General features: G+C 31.8%; 1 protein-coding gene across 2 annotated transcripts in view; it reads left to right on the top strand.

Moving 5' to 3' along the window:
* The first annotated feature begins 1,338 nt into the window (after nt 1-1,338).
* Dh31 (diuretic hormone class 2) overlaps nt 1,339-18,689 on the top strand; it is a 142,457-nt gene continuing 125,106 nt past the window's right edge. For both annotated transcript variants that reach the window (XM_073965890.1, XM_073965889.1), the window contains exon 1: nt 1,339-1,627. The gene's annotated coding sequence lies outside the window, so the exon portion shown is untranslated. The remainder of the gene's footprint in view (nt 1,628-18,689) is intronic.

Raw genomic sequence — 18,689 nt, 5'->3', positions numbered from 1 at the left:
TTTGACATTTTTGTAACAGATTACTAATGCATCTACCTTAGTAAATGTACTGTTGCGCGATTAGGTTTAAATACAGTTGAACCTCGATTATCCGTGAATCGATTATCCGGGAACCTCCATTATCCGTGACAAAAAAGAAATGTTGGACTTTGTACCATTTCCTCTATTTTTCGTTATAAACTTCATTACACGGCATTAAAAGAACATTTTCCAATTAATTTGATTAAGTAAACAAAAGGTAAACAAACAAAAACTGGAAATTCTCCCGTATTACACAATTTGTGTATTTATGGTATCACAAAAACCATGGGACAAAGTCAATTCAGTTGAAACTGATGATGATGATATTAAGTATCTTTTAAAATGTTGGTGGATTGCCGTAACAAACTTAAAAAAATTGCAGATTTTCATATTATTGTACGATACTATGCCATTTTTACTTCAAAATAGGTTCAAAAACGGCTTAAAAACATTGCCTCCATTATCCGGGAAAATCGATTATCCGTAATGCCTCCGGTCCCGACCATCACGGATAATCGAGGTCCGACTGTAGTTCGATTTTTTTTATTCACGAGCAAATACTCAATCGAATCGAATACCGTAATTAGGCCCAAAGTCTGTATTGTGGATCACAAATTGTCCAAAAAATATATTAACCGTTTTCTACGCACACGGTTATGTTTCATCGTCGCTGGCACCAACTATGCCAAGGATTATATATCAAAATTCTAACAGGTTTCCGAGAGATATCCGTGAGAAAACAATCCTTACACTATTTCTACTAAAACATACTACCAATAGACGATTAAGCGTCTTGAAAACTTATACAAAATACCTTTTGGGGTAAAACAGGACATTATAACCCAAAAAAGTACTGTTAGCTATTTTATCTCAGACTAAATATTGGTTTCTCAAGAACTGCTTTGATATGTATTGGGTAATTGTAAATTTAGTTTGGTTTTTTTGTAAATTTAGTTTGGTTTAGGAAAATTATAGGCACGAAGTATCATGAGTTTGTACCCAACAGTTTAGAAGTTATGGCAAAATTTAACACGGGGTAAGCATTGAGTTAATTATTTTTGAGATAAATATTTTCCGGTTATTAAAACAATCTTCCACTGTGCAGTAACATTTATCCTCGTTGACGCAAATTTGGCCACAAAAATTCACCACGAAACGATTGATGAAGGCAGTTGGTGTGATTATGTGAGCCTTGGCCAATGTGTGTTTGTGTGACTGATAAACAACATGTGGTTGGATATTTGGTTAGTTGGTGGAAAAGTCGTAACATTCAAGTTTCAAGTGGCATATAAATCTGTCATCTTGTGGCTGAATATTATCACTGTTGCTTCAGATTTAAAGCGCTGCACTTCGAATCAGCTTCCACTGATTATACACGCACACTGGCATATATTTTCAGTTAGTTTTGAATATAAATTGTGTTATAGTGGAATTAACAAATTTGGAAATACTCTGTATTGGAAAATAATAAAAAAATAGTGGTCATTATTCAGAAAAAAAGTTTGAAGTGATTTTTTAACAAATCATACAATTTTAAAAAATAAAATACAAAAGTGATTTATTTTGAAAAATTTTTAAATTAATTTGCTTGAAATTTTTTATAAAGGTGAGTTTGAAATATGTAACTATAGAATATTTTTTATATTAAGAGCTTCTGCAACATTCAAAACGAGTAAATTTAAAAAGTTAAAAAAATGGGTGAACTGTAGATTAGCGTACTGGTTTTACTAACATTTTAAGTTATAACATATTTTGGTACGAATAATCTTAATTGAATATTTCAACCTCCGGTCCTAAATCCGAATTTGAAAATTCATAGTATATGACATTTACACATATAGTCAAACCCAAGACTTTATAGGATGTTGTTTTTTAATAAAACTTCCAAAATCTTGAGAAAACTAATTTATTTTTATAGAAGATACACATAGTAAAATTGCAATTTTGACTGAAGATTTCTAAGGTCCATACATATAAGAAATTTATAACTGTGAATTAGTTACAATTACGGAAAATAAATTAAAATCAACGCGAATATTTTGAAACAAATTAATAGAAGTACATTATTCTTAATGGATTTTTATAAGAAAAAACGTAAGGAAAAAACCTAAAGAAAAATATTACGAATTTAACATATTGGAGTCTTTTTTAATACCGACAAGTGCTATTGGAGGCTATCCCGTAAAACTACAATTATTTTTTGTCGACTTGACTTTGTACTTTTTCGCAAATTTTTTTTTGATAATTTTGGTGAAGTTTAAAAATAGATATGTACTACAGTTTTTATTTTAAAAAAATATATTTACAGTTTAGAGTAAGAAAAAAAGACATGGTGTTTTGGAGAAAATTAGTAGTCAGTCATTTCTTTACGACATGTTAAAATATCTCAACATTGTACCCAACTTTTCGTTCAATCGACAGTAATACTTGTCTAAATAGTGTTACTCCCATTTCCAAAAAATTAACATTTTTTATTGAAATAGGTACGTTGCAAAACTTTCTTGAAATTACATTTTTGAAATCGATATTGACTCTAGCACGAATTAAAGAGGGTTATCATCTATATTGTAAACTGAAATTGTTAATTAACTAAGAGTCTTGATAACACTCTTTTCATAATTTATTGACAAGGAAGCTGTGAGAAAAGAGTTTATTATATTTTTTATTATGTATTATATTTCTTGTTTTTAACAAATTATTATCCTCGTTTTGATTTTTAGCGATATGATAAAAGTCGAATATGCGTGTACTCGAAATGACATTATAGAGTGAATAAAAAGCTATAATTATAATGTTTAAACAATAGCTGTGAAATTTATTAATTTTATATGGAAAACACGGTGTGCCTTAACCAAATTTAAATGGAAGGTGCTTACACCTGGGAAGTTTTTGCAGATTCCGAAACTACAATGCTCATAGATGAGAAATATCAAGAAACAAAAAAATCGCCGGAGGGATTTTCAAATAAATCGCGATTTAAGTTCACATTTTTAGGTTTTCTTTAGGTTTTCACGATTTTGCTTGGGCCTAAAGGAAATGTTGTAGTTGTGGAAATTCTCCACAAGATTGACCTTTATGACATGTTCTTAGGTTTTACCGTTTTTGAGATATAGAAGTTCAAACTGAGACAATGCACTGACTGTATCGCTTCCTTAAAAAACAATATCATGCTCAGTGCGCCTTAACTAACTTTTGATGAAAACCGCTTAGACATGGGAAGATTTCGTGGATTCTGAAACAGTAATGTTCATAGAAAAGAAAAATAAAAAAAAACAAAAAAAATTGCCAGAGGGATTTTTAAATAATTCGCGATCAAAATTCACAATTTTAGGGGTTTTTTAGGTTTTCACGATTTTGCTTGGAAACCACCAGTCTTATCGAAATGAGTCTAAAGAAAATGTTGTAGCTGTGAAATTTCTCTACAAGACTTACCTTTAGGTTTTTTCGTAGGTTTTACCATTTTTGAGATATAGAGGTTCAGTTCAAATTTTTAGGTTTTTATCTTAAGTCTTCAAGATTTTGCTTGGAAACCGGTCATATCAAAATGGGACTAAAGAAAAAGTGGAAGCTGTGGAAATTCTCTACAAGATTGTATGATTTATTTTTTCCTAGGTTGTACCATTTTCAAGATATATAAGTTTAATTTGGGAAATTGCAGTAATGCCATTGTTTTATAAGGAGGCGATACAGTTTGTGCATTGTTTCAATTTGAACTTCTTTATCTCAAAAACGGTACAACCTTCGAAAATATCATAACGGTCAGTCTTGTGGATAATTTTTACAGCTGAAACATTTTCTTTAGGCGCATTTACATAGGGTTCGCGGTTTCCAAGCAAAATTGTGAAAACCTAAAGAACCCCTAAAAATGTGAAATTAAATCGCGATTTATTTGAAAATCCCTCCGGCGATTTTTTTGTTTTTGTTTCTTGATATTTCTCATCTATGAGCATTGTAGTTTCAGAATCTGCAAAAACTTCCCAGGTGTAAGCACCTACCATTTAAAATTAGTTAAGGCGCACCGTGAAAAACCTTTAAATCAAAGCTTTTAAATCAATAATAAATAATAGAATTTAAAGTGAAATATATTTTCAGAAATTGATATGAAATATATGAAAATTAGATTTTGAAATACATTTTTGAATTACAATTGAAAATTGTGTAATACAGGACAATCTCGATAATCCGGACATCAGAAGTTTGTGTAATACAGGACAATCTCGATAACAGAAGTTTTGGAGAAGTTCGAATTATCATTAACTATTTTGTATTTAAATTGTTAATCAATTTGGTAAATAAATTATCAACAAAATGAACATTTATTCTATAAAAGTATTTTATTTTACACAAACGAATTCATACATAAATTAGATGCAATTTGCAATGTGAATAAATATACCGTATGTTAAGATTTTTACAATTTTAAGTATGAAAACAGACTTCAATGCACCTTTTCGCACTGACATCATCGAAATCGTTTATTTCTATTGTCAGGAAGGTGTAAACCAATTTTTTTTTATTGGATGACAGCGATGTAATTTGCAGGAAAATTTTAATTTAATAACTTAAAAATTATGTCCTTATTAAGTATTTCGAATCCTTTCATTCAGAATCATTATTGAAAAAGATTTTAACAGATTTCGGTAATTCGTTCCTTGTAAATGTTATGATCTGAATTAAACCCCAAAATTATGAATGAAAAGTATTGACAAAAGTAAACTACACTGTTGCTATCTATTGGTAAGGTTTAGCGATAATTTTATTTTGGTTGCTAAATAACTGACAGATGTTGTTAATTACCGGAATCACAAGCATTTTAAGTTTTCCGATTTTTGTTGGTAACCAAAAAATTGTGCACGGATTTTCTTTTATATCAATAAAAAATAAGGACTACAAATAATAAAATAAACAACAGTAAGTGCTCGAAAGTGAGGAGTGTTCGGATTATTGCGGTAAAAAATAGCGTGTGTCCGAATTACAGATTCTACCGTGAAAATAGTCTGAACACTCAATGTTTTTTTTTATAGAAGAGTTTTAATACATTTTTCCCAGTTCACACTTTTTGATGCTACTCCGCCATAGTACAAAATGTGTGTGAACACAAAAAAACCTTGCAAAGGGTTCAAATTTCGAAAAATTCTAATGCCTACATCAGGCGTTTCAAGATAAAAACGTCTTATGAATTAGATTAGCATATTTAGTTCACTATATAAAAGAAAACAAAAAACTGGGCTGAGTCCGAAACGCTGGAAGTTCGACTGAGCCTTGATGTACAATTATTTGGAGAAATTACGTATTTTTCTCACTTCTCTCATATCAATAAGAGCAGCAGATTCTACATTTAGTTCCATTATGCGGCACCCGCTTTTAATTGTCTAGTCGGAACAGCGCACAGTGGTCGAAATCACTGATCTAGCGGCGCGAAATTAATAACTTGCAAACGATTGAGATATGTTTTTGAAATTTTGCACAATCTCAGTCTGTGTCCGTGGGTAATAATGGACCAAATATGAAAAACATCGGCTAATATTTTGGTATAGCCCTCATTTAATGGTACCTCTTGATATTCGGTATTTTGAGGATTTAAGCCATCCTTTCCATCCAAATTAGTTGTAATTTTATACATAGGGTTTCTAGTGGTCACTAAATTTTCCACCAAAAATTATGGACATAGATTCAGGTACCTCCCGATTTTCAGTATTTTGGGGATTTCAGCTACGTTTTCCGACCAAATTAGTGGTAATTTGGTATTTGTGGTTCCCAGTAGACACAAACATTCTCCACCAAAAATTGTGTACATAGGTCTATGTTTTGGTATTGTCCCCATATAACGGTACCTCCCAATATTCAGTATTTTGAGGATTTTGTCCACATTTTCAGACCAAAGAAACTGAATTTTAGCTTTGTAGGTTGTCGTAGGTCTGTAGGTCTTTGTTTTGATATAGCCCCCATATAACAGTATCGCCCGATTTTTGGTATTTTGAGGATTTAAGCTATATTTTCAGACCATTTATCAGCAAAAGTTGCGGCTAGTTGCTGCCAAAAATTGGTTATTCGGAATCTATGAAGTACAATTTAATTTGTCAAAAATTAATTGGACTGGACATTACAGAATATTTGTAGTTACGCTCCATTTAACAAAAGAATATTACACAAAAAAATCAAGAAAAATAATAATTTTTGACAATTTTTTGCTTTATAACGATGTGCGGATTTATTTAACAATTAAAAATATGAAGATAAATATTTTGCAACAATTTTCTTAAAATATGATGCAGCAAAGTTTCTTGCATTGGATAATAAATAGCTGAGAGAATATTTACAACAACAAAGTAAAATCAAAATTTTAGTCAGCAGTCTGTAATCGTTACAATGGAAAACATTTCGCAATTTTATAGTTTGATTTTTTTACTTTCGCGCCGTTTGATCAGTGATTTCTACCAGTGTGCAGCATGTAGAGGAGTTTAACATTACTGAAAACCCCTCAAAATGTTTGAGTCTGGAAATCGAGCCTAGACATTCAACATGTTATATGATTACATGGTTATATCGGTCCACGTTTTGATATAGCAATGACACCTCCCGATTTTGGGTATTTTTAGGGTTTTAGCATAATTCTTCCATCGAAATAGCTGAAATTTATATTTAGTCTTCGATGAGCCTACAAAACATTCCTCCAGAAAGTTATCGGCGCAGATCAACGTTTTGATATATCCCTCGTATAACCGTAATTTCCAATTTTTGGAATTTTTAACGTTTTAGCCACATTATCCCAACGAAATAGTTGAAATTTGGTATTAAATCTTCGTTGGGGGGATTAAAACATTCCTGCAGAGAGGGGTCGTTACAGGTTCACATTTTCATATACACCCAAAGAATGATACCTACCGATTTTCGGGATTTTGAAGGTTTGGATAATGCGGCTAATCCAAACGGAATAACTGAAATTCGATATTACGTATGCGTTGGGGACTAAACAATTCTCGCATGGAAGGTTCGGCACAGGTTTACGTTTTGATATGCACTCATAGAATAGTCCCTACCAAGGGCTGAAATCTGTTTTTATTATTTGTGGTGGATGGCATAAAATGTCGGTATTTTGAAGGTTTTATATTATCCAATAGAAATGATTGAAAGCTGGTATCAATATTTGTGATGTAGGCTATAATAAGTTCCAAACTTCACGCCATTGCCGTGCTTTGTTTTAGCAAAAGTAAAAACATATTTCAATTCTTGCAAATATATATGTTCCATATAAAAAATTTATCTACAAAAAATTATGGACATATGCCCAATGATTTGTGGCCCATATAAACGTACTACCTGATTTCAGGTATTTTGAAGTTTTTATCTACATTTTCGGCATATATTGGCTGTATTTTGATTTTGACATTCTTAGTGGTTAATTTACAAAAAAATAAAATAAAAACGAAATAGTTAAAAAAATTAAGTTACAGTGTCTTATTTATAAATGCATGTAAAACTAGAAAATATTTTTCTTTTGGCGTCAATAAGTCAATTCTTCTTCATGATGCATTTAAATTAAAAATGGTGTCAAAATTAACTGGCAATAAATGACAATCGTTTTATTTGAGAGATCTCATCATAAAGAAGAATATACTTATTGAGGCTAAGAGAAAAATTATTTAATTCTTCAACAAATTAATAAAAGAAAACAATTTTAAAACTTCAAAGATAGTAGACTCGTGCATTATCTCTAACAGAGAAATAATTGTAAAACTAGTTAATTTATTTATTTTTTTTTTTAGCATAATGTCTGCTTCTGAACTGCAAGAATCTACTAATTGTTATTATTTTTTATATTATAAACGAAAAAAATGTTATCGTTGTAAAAATTATTATCTTCTTGCAGGTTGTGGAACAAACATAATATTTTATTGTTTTATTCTATTTGGCGAATTACACGCTGCAAAAATCTTTGACTTTAAGAGAATAATGTGATATGAATTTCCTTTAAAAATTTTAATCAATCTCCAGACCGCAATTATGGACCAATCGAGAATAGAAACGATTAGTTTTGGTGGTGATCGTGAAATATTTAAGTGGTGAAATGGAGCAAAACAAAATTTTTATCCCAAAGTGTAACCATAATCACGCTAGTTATATTTTAATACTGACAAATTTTTACCTGAAATTAGAGGTTTGGCCAAGGAAAATGCCAATACTATTTAAAAATTATCGGATACTATTTAGCGGCTGAAATTGACCATTGACGGAAAAAATTTAATTTTTGGCATTTCGCCATTTGTGTGTATGGAACTTTAGCTGCTTGGGTGCTTTTTCTTGCGTGGTTTGTAATCTGTCGTCGTGACTTTTTAATGTTTTGAGTTTAAGTAATATTTAATAATAACACTGTGCTACACTGAAAATGCAAACAACTTCTAGTGGGCATTTTCTGAAAGTACATATTAAGACTACAAAACCCCTAGTTGGGTTTCGTGTTCGGGCTAAAACTACCCTTTTTTCAATATATCAGTGCTTTATCTCAGAAACTAATAAGAACTTTGCTTTGCGGTCTTCAGCACTATTGTAGTCCTAAAGTAGTAAAAGTTATATGTTAAACAGACGAACGACGAAAAACCGCATATAGCGCATCAAAATTGATAAAATACAGGAAAGATTACATAATTTCTGGAATTATTTTCAGTAACTGCCAAAATATTGAGAGTTGAACCAAGTAGCCTTTAGCAAAAATTCTCTTCAGAACATTCTGAAACTGTAAAACACTTATTTCATGTTGTTTAAGCGGTATTTCATATCATGCTTTCTACAAAACATATTTCAAACAACGTTCACACAGGCTGTTTATTCTCATATTTGAAATTTCAATGTTTTGTTGATATATTTATCAAATTGTCGTTGAAAAATATGATAGAAACAACGCGATAGTGGAATTTTACAACAATGATATGTTCTGAAGAGTTGTGTATTACATTCTAGCGAATTTTTTCCCCAAAGATAACATTAAGAAAAATTTGACGGTTTTGGAGATACGCTGCGAAATACATACATATCATGGAAACTTTAGATATATTATAAAGTTTGAGGCAATAAATGAGGCTATTCGTGTTCATTTTGTTTCCAAATACATTCTTCCTGTTCTTATCTACAAGTTTGCTGCGGATGTCATGGATAGATTTGTATTGGTTTCAAAGATATAGCCCCGATTTTCTTTAAAAAGTCAACATTTAGCCATGTTTAGATAGGGCCATAAAATCCGAACCTGATCTAACAAAACAAAATCCAAAAAGGGTTTCTGTCTATTGCGTCTGTATTTCATAAAAACCGCATTTGAAATTGCTTGCACAGAATTACCTTGAAAATATTGCAAAGTGTAATCTAATTTTTCAACAATACTTTTCCTAAATCGGTGATATATTTTTTCCATTTATATAGTTTTTTCACAATATTATACAAAGATCCAATTGTTGTAATACTTTTAAATTAAATTGCAAACATTGTTAAATTATTAAGATATTGAAAGAAATAAAAATAAAAAAAAGCGCACAAGCAACGACAATTTCATACGGTGTGTTTCTAATCTTGGCTTTTGCACATGTTTAAGTATTCCTACTCTACATTCGTAACATTCCATACGAATACTAGAATCATAGATTTGTTGCACATTGGTATTATCTAAAATATATGTACAATATGTACAAACAATACAATTTTCACTTCAATCATCCGGAATTTTTTAGAATTCCTTCGTTAGCTATTTTATAAATTGAACATTGGTTGCGTTTTTTTTTGTGATAGCTGTTACAATTTTGATTTTCAAAATAGTCTGGCTTAATCCCATTGTTGGTGTTTTAATATTTACAACAAGTAATTTATTAGTGGAGAAGGTTTGGCATTGTTTGCCAAGGGGTAAGACAGGGAAGACTACTTTCGATCCTCGCAACAGGATCTCATCAGTTTCCTTGTTTTTTGTTTGTGGATATTCTCCACCGAAGTTATTTTTCATTAACTTCTCCAAAAAAAAACTTTTTATACCCAAACATCAATCATCAGCTCGAAGTATAAACGTGAACCAAGCAAAAACTTCAATGAGAAGTTTTTCTTTGGCAACCTCACACAACTCCGACGAATGTGTTTGCAAAACAAAGCAAACCTTCTTCCACTGTTATGTGTCGTTTATTTCCACCGAAGACATTATAACAAAATTTAGTTGGTAGCTGTTTTCTCGCCATAACCACCCATACACAAACCGTGCCAGTGTTTCTCAAATAGAACATTGGTGGCGTTTTTTATTGGGATAGCTGTTACAATTTTGATTTTCATAATAGTCTGGCTTAATCCCATTGTTGTTGTTTTAATATTTAAAACAAGTAATTTATTAGTGGAGAAGGTTTGGCATTGTTCGCCAAGGGGTAAGGCAGGGAAGACTAGTTTCGATCCTCGCCAAAGGATCTCATCAGTTCCCTTGTTTTTTGTTTGTGGATATTCTCCACCGGAGTTATTTTTCAATAACTTCTTCAACAAAAAACGTTTTATCCCCAAATTCAATCGTCAGATTGAAGTATAAACGTGAACCAAGAAAAAACTTCAATGAGAAGTTTTTCTTCGACAACCTCCCACAACCCCGACGAAAGTGTTTGCAAAACAAAGCAAACCTTCTTCCTCTGTTATTTGTCGTTGATTCTCAACGAAATGTTGTTGATAGCTGTTTTCTAGCCGTAACCAACCATACACAAACCGTGCCAGTGTTTCTCAAATAGAACATTGCACAGTGGATCCACTTGTATGGAGAAAGTGGCCAAAAATATTTCCCGTGTAAATATCAAGCTAATGCGCTGGTTACAGCTTTGTGCAGCTGCGAATTGTGTTTTAAGAAACCACGAGCGTAACATTCTCCCCCCTTTCCCCACTGGAGGGGGTATGCGGTAAGAATTGTTTTATGCTGTTAATACAAAATGACATTAACAAAGGCCCCGATTATCTTATGATGCAAAAATAGGCTTGGGGAAACAAAACAATCTCTAAAACAACATAAAATCCAACAAATTTAGCGGATTAAAAAAACAAAATTTTTGTCTGAAAAATGGTAAAGTTCTTAATGTAGACCTTATAGCGTTCTTCCTGGAAGGCACGTACCGCCAGTTTATGACACATGTGGAAGACGATTTCTTCATCTTGCCACTGATGCCAATTATGTTAATGTACGTGGTCAGATAACAGAGTTATACGCTAATATATCTATAGAAACCCTTATCTTGGGCAGCTTTAGTCAGCGACCCACCATTTATAGTCTGGCACTAGATGGCAGCTGATTTTAATACTGAATAATCTTAAACTCATGACCTACTTTGGAAAATTATTCCCGAGGTGGGCACAGGTGGGCATCATGACTAAAATCTTAGGTCAAATTTGAGTATATGATCGTTTTAATGAAAACTAAGCTATTACCTCCTCCTTCAAAATTCACAATAATATTTGGCTATTCGTATTAGTTTCGCTATAGTTTGAATATATTTAGTTGCATTTAAAATATAGGTTATACTCACAACAAAAAATATTAGTCAAATGGTCCGACTTTTGAAGCTATTCTTAAGAAGATCGCGTTCGAATGAAACAAAAATTAATATATTTTTAAAAAGGTCCATGTCATAGCTGTCAGTGTTGCCAGAGGTTGTACCAAAATTTTGACATTCATTTTTTTATTTTTGGCCAATGGGTGGATCCACTGTGCATTGGTGCCGTTTTTTATTGGGATAGCTTAACAGCTATTTTAATTTTAATTTTCAAAATAGTCTGGCTTATTCCCATTGTTGTTGTTTTAATATTTAAAACAACTAATTTATTATTGGAGAATATCCAGAAACAAAAAACAAGGGAACTGATGAGATGCTGTGGCGAGGATCGCAACTAGTCTTCCCTGATTTACCCCTTGGCGAACAACGCCAAACCTTCTCCACTAATAAGTTAGTTATTTTAAATATTAAAACAACAACAATGGGATTAAGCCAGACTATTTTGAAAATCTAAATTTTATAAATTTAAAGTAAAAGAAATATTAAAAGGCCTTCATGACTATATGGTCGATTTAAATATGTTTTTCCTTCGACGACTACGGAAAATATTTATAAACATCAGAAATCTGTAAATATAAGGTATAAGTACTCAGACGAAGGCCGTATAAGAAATGATACTTAAATACTAAAATTGTAGCTCTTCCTTCGTAACCCAATGTCTTAGGTCTTCTTCTCGTTTTGTTACGAATGACACTATTTTAATAGTCTTTTAAATAAATTCAAACACTATAAATTAGGTAGTGCTGTTTAAATGATCCAAGCAACATAGACACTAAAATTAAAAGTAATGACGTTTAAATCTATCGGGATAATGCTGGATCTTGCACAGAACTTTAACGCTGATCTCTGGCTAGTTCTTTACAAAAAATGGTCCAAGCAGTTATTTTATTTTTTGTGTAATAATATTTTTCAGTCGAAAAGTTAGTTAAAACGCGTTTCAAACTGTATTTTTTTTTTCGAGATGTGAGACTATTAGAATGAATACTGCCCGTGTAAGGTTAATTTATTTTATGGGCTGTGGTGTATGCGAAATTTCTTTTCAATTTTTCATAGCACATTTAATTTTTCTCTCGTTAATCATATTATTCCCCATGCCACAATTACAAGTATAAAAAATAGTTTGCCAAGGCTTATTTTACCAAATAAAACTTCTTAAAATATTCACTTTTATGTACATATGTATATGCCGACTAGACGGCTAAATAAACTATTTGCATTACATTTTAATTTGAACATTTGATGTAATGATGTATTCATGTTTTAGCTTAGTACTCATTTATAAAGAAAAACCTCAATTAAAGTGTTTTACTTAATTAAGGCTCTCTTAAGTAGTTTTAAATTGGGGGTGGTTGTTACAATTTAGTTAGTAGTGTATGAAGAGAACGTGATTATTTGAGAAATAATATTAAATTGTTATTGAGTAAGAAAGTAAAATTAATAATTAAATAATCAACCAAACAACTCTAAATCAAAAAAATTAACCATTTTATTCTAAAAGTCGACAGTTTTCATTGGATTTATGTGGAATTCTGCAAATTTTTTAGTAATGTTCGAAATCGGCAAAGTTTTTTTTTTTTTTGGTTTTTACTTTCAAAATTAATGGAGAACAATTTAACATGCAAAAGAGAACAAATTAGAGAACATAAGAGAATTAAAGAACAAAAGTTGAATAAGTTCAGTTTTAGATTTTGCACATTCCCATGGGGAAAGGCATTAACTCGCCTCAATAATATTACCACGCAATTTCTACAAATTCTTCTAAAAGTTTTCATATACATGAAGAAAACTCAGTTTTTGTTTAATATGTTGAAGGTCACACTAGCGCTGTTTAAACATGTCGACCTTGAGATTATTGGCGAGGGGTATGATGTAGTGAAAGCGCTGTACATTGTTTTCTGTGTTTGCGATGTTGCCTCTTCCTATTATTCGTTTCAAGAAACTCGCTAGTGAGACCAAGGACTAATTTCATTTTAAATATTAATTTAACAGTTCAATAAATCGATGACATTCGAAATAGAACATGTTACTTTTAAAAGATAAAATCTTTTGACTAACAGATTATCCATACTATACTGACCGCCATCATTGAAAAGAAAACGAATACTTTCTTTTTATTTGGGTTCACAAGTCATGTTTCGAAAAATACTAATCTTAATATGGGTTAGTTGTTTATACGCACCTTTGTATGTGGATTGTGGTATTTACCTATAATTCATGTTAACTTTGCAGTAATGAATATAATGTAAAGCTTTCTTTTAATATAATCAAAAGTTTCTAACACTTTACAAATTAAATACAAGTCCCCGGGATGTAAAATTGGCGATTATTTTCTATACGGAAGATTAACGATATACAGGGCTTTGTTTTCAACATTGTCTGTCCTTTTGTGTGTAAAAAATAATAAATAAATGTCGCAATCATGATAAAGAATTTTTACAATCATCATAGAGAACTCAGGGTATTGAAGTGGAACTCAGGATATTGAAGTTTTTGTTCTACTTTCACACAATCAATGTAATGCAAATTTTTATGATGATTTTTTGGCAAGCGAAAAAGGAAAGCCGATGATTCGAACCCACACAAACACTATTATGTGGCCGGTTTCGCCGCACAATGGTCCAGAATCATTTTTTTCTGGTCAAAACTCTGTAACTTTTGAACGGATAGAGATATTTACATTTTTTTGTTCGACAGATAACAAAATCAGCTTTCCAGTGCATGAAAAACATTTGAATTCTATCTAAAAAAAATTGAGTTTTTTTTTTCATAATTTGCATCAAAATATGAGTGTTTTTGAGTTTTTCATATGTTTTAACTGTTTAAAAAGGTCAAACACCAATAAACAAAACATAAAAATACAAAAAGTTAAAAAAATGGAAAAAATGTTTAAAAAATAATTATTTTTTTTTTTAATTTAATTTTCTCCGTAATTAAAAAATTAAAATTAAAGAAACTCATATAACTCTTGTGAAAACTCATATATTAAAAAATGTTCATGTCTATAACTATTTCTTTCTCCAGAAATTTGCAAAAATGACTACTTTTCAAAATTGCGCTAAAATTGGTCGTCTTTAGGAGCACACCAAGCCCAAAACTTCCAATATATTGACAGGACTTATCTTGGTCCCTTTCTCATCTCAAGTGGTCACTGACCTCCCCGTGGTATCACCTGGGGAGCTGCCTTAAAATATACTCTTTTTTCTATATGCCGACTAGACTGGCTAAAGAAACTATTAGCATTACATTTCAATTTTCACATTTAAGGTAAGGATGTATTCACGTTTTAGCTAACCACCCATTTATAAAGAAAAACTCAATTTAAGTGTTTTACTTAATTAAAGCTTTCTTAAGATGTTTTAATTTGGGTGTGGTTGTTACAATTTAGTTGGTAGTGTATGAAGAGAACGCGATTATTTAAGAAATAATATTAATAGTTATTGAGAAAAAAGTAAAATAAATAATTAAATATTTGTTTTCTTTTTCGACCAACCTACTCTAAGTCAAATAAGTTAAACCATTTATTCTAAAGCTTAACAGTTTTCCTTGCTATTCATGTGGAATTCTGTAACTTTTTTAGTAATAACCGAATTCGACAATTTTTTGGGTTTTATTTTCAAAATTAACGGTCAAAAATTTAACATGCAAAAGAGATAAAATTCTGTTAAAGTTAAATATGTTTAGTTTTAGATTTAGCATTTCCCTCGCCTCAATAATATTAGTACACATTTTCTATACATTTTTATAAAAATTTTCATATGTAACAGAAAAATCAGTTTTGCTTTAATAATTTAATTTTAAATATTAATTTAACAGTTGAATAAATCGATGACATTTGAAAAAGTAGAATATGTTGCTATTAAATGATAAAATCTTTTAACTATCAGATTATCCATACTATACTGACCGACATCATTGAAAAGAGAAAGAATATTTTCTTTTTATTTGGGTTCACATGTCATGTTTCGAAAAATACTAACCTTGATATGGGTTAGTTGTTTATACGCACCTTTGTATGGCATTTATGTGTGTGGATTGTGATATTTACCTATAATTTATGTTAACTTTGCAGTAACGATTATAATGCAAAGTTTTCTTTTAAAATAATCAAAAGTTTCTAACACTTTACAAATTAAATACAAGTCCCCGGGGTGTAAAATTGGCCAGTAATTTCTATACGGAAGATTAACAATAGACGGCGTTTTGTTTGCAACATTGTCTGTATTTTTGTGGGTGAAAAATAAAAATAATAAATAAAAGTCGCAATCACGATAAAGAATTTTTGGAAATCATCATAGAGAAATGCCCAGTTGTTACATTGATGTATATTACAATACAATACAATTTAATGTAATATAAATTTTTAATTAATATTTCATTGGTATCGAGCTTAATGACCGATGATGTTTTGCAAGTGAAAAAGAAACGCCGAAGATTCGAACCCACACAACCACCATGATGTGACCGTTGGTAACGGCTCATCAGACATATCGGCTGTGGAGTGGCTTCACTATCATCGAACTTTTTTCTTTCAAATGCAGTTTGTTTTTACAGTGATGGATATTTTTCCATTCAATCTGACAAGGGCTTAGCGCAGCCTTTGGAAGTTATGAGTTTGGCTCTGAACGCTAACGCGTCGTAATAACACTTCTTCCATATTTTTCTAAAGGTCGTGGGTTCAAATCCCAGCCTAACCGGCTTTAACTTGACATAGCCCAGGACTTATCTTGGTCCCTTTCTCATCTCAAGTGGACACTGACCTCCCCGTGATGACACCTGGGGAGCTGCCTTTAACACCCGATAAAGGTAGTGAGCTAACATGTGCCGAGCGTTTATACGTGGTGGTCTTCTACCCACCGCGAGTGTGGTTCTATGGGGCTATATGAAGATTTATACCCACAAATTTCTGGTGAAAAGTTTTATACCACGAACGAAGACTAAACACAAAATTTCAGTCAGTCGTTCGAAGACTAAATACCAAAACTCACCCATTTCGGTGGGATATTGAGGGTAAAAGTTTGAAAATACCTAAAATCGGGAGGTACTGTTCTATGAAGGCTGGACCTATACTGAAAAATTTAAGGTTGATAGTTTTTATAACGCTATCGAAGACTAAATACTAAAGTTACGTCATTTCGGTGGGATATTAAGGCCAAAACCTTCAAAATACCGGAAAACGGAAGGTACTGTTCTATGGGTGCTATATAAAGACGTGGACATACATATACAGTCAGCAAATGACAATAGCAAATGACAGCCATTTTAGTGGGATATTGAGGCCAAAGCCTTCAAAATACCGAAAATCGGGAGGTACTGTTATGGGGGCTATAAAAGGATATGGACATATACAGGTGGACAGTTTTGTACCCCCAATGGAGGCTAAATACCAAATTTCAACCAATTCTGTAGGATATTGAGGCCACAAACTTCAAAATACCGAAAATCGGGTCGTACCTTTCTATGGGGGCTATATGAAGACGTGGATCTATTTCGAAGACTAAGTACCAATTTCAGCCATTTCGGTGGCATATTGAAGCCAAGCCTTCAAAATACCGAAATCGGAAGGTACCGTTCTATGGGAGCTATATAAACACGTGGACATATAGTGACAAATTTCAGGTGAAAGTTGTATACCCACAACGAAGACTAAATACCTACCTAAATACTAAATAAAATTAAGCTTAATACCCCTAACGATAACTAAATACCAAATTTCAGCACATTCGGTAGGATATTGTATTGAAAATCGCGAGGTACTGTTCTATGGGGCTATATTAAGACGTGCATCTATACCGACAAATTTCAGGTGGAAAGTTTTTTACCCTCCAACTTAGACTAAATACCAAATTTCAGTCAATGCAAGGGGATATAGGGGCCACAACCTTCAAAATATGGGGGCTATATCAAAACGTAGAGCTCCCATTTTCAATACGAAACATCCTGTGGGTAATAGGAACTTCTATACCAAGTTATAAAGCTCTATCTTTCAAATTGCGAGCTGTATCTTAATTTCAACAGACGGACAGCATAGAATTTTGTGCTGGTCAAGAGTATATATGGAGATTTTTGAGTGAAATCGGACACTTTTCCAAATTGAGGTTTTCGATTTCCTTTATTTTTTGCTGTGGTGATGCTGCTTATCAGCAAAACATTTTAATCAGTGTTCGGAAACAAACAGTACCTTATCATAAGGTACCGTACATGTACACAAACACTAAAAAAATTATAAAGTTTATGTACACGTACACAAACATTAAAAATCCATTTTAGTGTTTATGTAAGTGTACCCAACGAGATTCGAAAAGTTCGTCAAACACACATGTTTGGTACGCAACCTCCATCGTAATGTAACAACCACGTACCCAACCGAAAAGGTTGCGTACATCAGCGCTTACATTAAAAAACCACGTAGAGTACATCATAATGTACCTTTAGAAAGAAAGTGTTGCTAGGGTACACCTACATTTGTTTGGTTAATAAGGTATTAAAAATATTAAGTTTAATTTTTGTGGAATATATACAAATGAAATACAAGTAAATATAAATGAATATGTATCTTCAATTAATTAGGACTATAAATATCATTATTTAAATGTCATAAATACATATGCAAGAAGTTAGTAATGCCTAAACAAAACGCTCTTATCGAATATCTAAAATCTTGACAATTTACAAAAGGGTTGCTATAGGGCTGTAGGTTATGGAGGTGTTTTTTATTATTAAAAATCGTATCATTTGTATTGTGAAAACAGGTGGTTCATTTTCAATATTTTAGCAAAGTCAAGAAAGCATCGAAGAACAGTTTCAAGTAAGTTGTTTTCAGTATCAACATCATCTTACAAAAAGAAATGCTACACCACCACAATAAGAATTACTTTTTGCTTTTTTGTGTTTTTCCAAATTATGAATTGCCGTTGTGGTACCCAAGGACTGGTACCTAGCTGTGAAGGCAACATCCGGTCTTTGGGTCTGCTATATTTTTATAGTTTGTTTACAGGTAGAATTATCGGAGTTTTTGGTTTTAATAAGTTAGAAAGTCAGAACTAGGTGGAAATATTATTCCTCGCACACCAAAACCATAAAGTACCTGTCCCTTTTTTTACATCATAAAAATTATGA

Source organism: Musca autumnalis, unplaced genomic scaffold (assembly GCF_047663935.1).
Source record: "Musca autumnalis isolate F117 unplaced genomic scaffold, ASM4766393v1 scaffold_2, whole genome shotgun sequence".
Lineage (NCBI taxonomy): Eukaryota > Metazoa > Arthropoda > Insecta > Diptera > Muscidae > Musca > Musca autumnalis.
The sequence above is the reverse complement of the archived record's forward strand: the minus strand, read 5'-3'. Positions and strand labels throughout refer to the sequence as shown.